Source organism: Jaculus jaculus, chromosome 1, assembly GCF_020740685.1.
Source record: "Jaculus jaculus isolate mJacJac1 chromosome 1, mJacJac1.mat.Y.cur, whole genome shotgun sequence".
Taxonomy (NCBI): domain Eukaryota; kingdom Metazoa; phylum Chordata; class Mammalia; order Rodentia; family Dipodidae; genus Jaculus; species Jaculus jaculus.
This window is the reverse complement of record NC_059102.1, coordinates 35,279,354-35,282,285: the sequence shown is the minus strand read 5'-3', so window position 1 is coordinate 35,282,285 and position 2,932 is coordinate 35,279,354.

Below are 2,932 nucleotides of genomic sequence, written 5' to 3'. Positions count from 1 at the left end.
CTGTTAGGAGCAGAAGCTGCAAACTCAATTTTAATAATACCTTAGTCTATCAGGGAATTCAAACTACCACATAGGTGGCATACTTGAACCCTCTTCCTTGCTTTATTTGGAAAATAAAAATGTATATACCAAATGTACTAGGAAAAATGGTGGCAGGCACATGGACTGATATTCATGGCACCTGGTCACACCAGTGAGAAAGGTACAGGGGTGGTCTCTCAACAGCTTTGCTGTTTTAATAACTACGCAGGGCCACCTCACCTGACACAGCTGCTGCCTCTCCTCAGTCTGAAGGATCCACTAGCCATCCTCCCCTAGGGCACACTGGCCCCTTCCACTTTGTAATCTCTCCCAGCTGCTGATCAGAGGCATTTTCCCTCAAACATGGTGCAAAAAGTGGCACATACATCTGGAATTGTTTTGCAGTAGTAGAGGCCCTGTTGCACATACACACACATGTGCAAATAAATAAAATATTTATTTTATTTTTATTTTTTGTTTTTTTGAGGTAGGGTCTCCCTGTAGCATATGCTGACATGGACTTTGCTCTGTAGTCTCAAGGTGGACACCAAATCACAGTGATCCTCCTACCGAGGCCTCTCAAGTACTGGGATTAAACATGTGCACCACCATGCCCATCTCTAATGAAAATGTTTTTTCAAAAATAAAATAAAACCCTCAAAAGGTTCTCAATTTCCTTGTGGAATCTTTATTCCATGCTGTTGAGTTTTCACCCATATTGCTGATTTTGTCATCCATTTTGCTACTTTTTTCCTTTATGTTGCCGATTTTCATTTTGAGGCCCTGGATTGGAACATTACCCATGGATACATGAGATATATCTGTCCCATTTAAAATCATGGGTGGCACCTCCTGAGTCTGCAAACTAAAGACAGGGAATTAGGACACCATTGTGGTGTTTTGGGGATTTAATCATTGTAGAAATATAATTTTATATGGGGCTAACTTGCTCTGATATGGGCACCACAAGATGCCAGCTGTAAGCCTTCAGCAATGTCAACAATTAGTGCTGATGTGAGAGTCTGGATTTACAGAGGGGCATGGGAAAAGAGAAATACAGGATCTGAGCACAGATCTTAGGGGATGGAGGATACAACTGCAACAGGAAAAATAATAGCTTACAAACAGAAAACTGAGTTTCAGTCCATGGCAAGAGTTTTAGTAGCCTTCTGATTCTAGGCACTTAACCTCTTCTCTGATTTATTTCTTCAACACCTAGTAGTAATTGACTATGCATTCAGGGTGTGGAGTAAGAATGAGACTATTACCATTCTTGGTAAATAACTATGAACTATGTACAGGGCTGGCTTGACCTGACACAGCACACTGCCAGCTATCATACTCAAATGCTGTTGTTCTACTTGGCAAATAGCCAGAGACCTGCAATGTCCATATTCTCTAAATACCTGGACTCCTGTAATTGTCCAAGATTGACCTCATTGGAAAGGATGGATATAATAGGATAATATGAGGGGAATGGGACCAACACATGATTTGTCCATACAACAAAATTTCTAATTAATAAAAATGAAAATGAAAAAAGATTGTTTATGTTAATATATTTCAGATGGTGAAAAGTTTTACATGACTGATGGTAAGATTGAGATCATATGACAATAGGCCCAAATTATATTGCTTTTCAAAATTAAATTGTTATATTTATTGAGGGAAGTAGAGCCAAGGAAAGGAACCCATGTGGCTAGAATTCCCATGTGGAGGACCTTGGGGGAAAAGTGTGGAAAGAAAAGAGAAAAGAAAGTACATGCAGCACATGCCATATGGGAGTGGGAGGGGATAAAGCCCATCTGAGTATAAGGTAACTGAAATTTTCTTCCATAACTGTTCATTGAATGGCACAGTAGTGTCTGACATGGCCTGAATCTGTTTCTGTGTGGCTTGTAAAACAGATGTGATATTAACAGAGTCATCAGGAACATAACTTTGATACCATGTTTTGTATAATAGCCATCCAGAGTGTATCTATTTTTAAATTTGTTCTGGGGGTATACAGGGCCAAAGGTTGGTACCATGGAGCCATTGGGTGTCATTAAAGGTTGTACATATATATTTTTGGTCTCAGGACTAATTTAAGGATGTCCTGGCACAAGGTGAGAAAAGTCTTACCATTGTTTCCAGGAAACAAAGGAAGTCTTCTGAATTAAGCAATCCTTGGTCAAAGTCATCCATATATCTAGATTTGAAAATAATCCTTTTGACATCTATAATTGTTTTTCCTTATTATAGAATTAGAACTATTACAGATGGGGACAACATGTCTTAAGGTCCTATTTGTTTCCACTCTTGGGAAGCTCTTATTGTATTACTTAATAGGCCATTCATACATATATTTGAGGTATTCCTTTATCTTTGGTTATAAATTTCTCTTTGAGTGTTTAAGACCAAGCAGATAGCCAAAATTTAATCAAGGATTAACTTTGGAAGTCACTAATGGCTCTCCAAAGGCGATTTTAGGGACCCATGAATAGCTCTATAACTCACTGGTGTTTCCTGACTGATTAAAAGGAGTCAGGGTTGTGCTGGCCAAGTAGTTTTCCCTTCTTTGGGAATCCAGGAGGACTGATTTTTTTCTCATTTGTGACTCTCCTGTTTCAGACTGTATGCCAATTTTTTTGTTTGGGTCTTTTATATCTTCCCTGATTGGGAAGACAGGTGACTTACCAGGGGGCCAGTCTGACTGATGGTAACATTGATATCATATGAGCAGAGTCCAGGCCCAAATTATCTTGTCTATTTCTTTTTCTTTTCTTTTCTTTCCTTTTTTTTTTTTTTTTTTTTTCGAGGTAGGGTCTCACTCTGGCTCAGGCTGACCTGGAATTAACTATGTAGTCTCGGGGTGGCCTCAAACTCACAGTGATCCTCCTACTTCTGCCTCCCGAGTGCTAGGATTAAA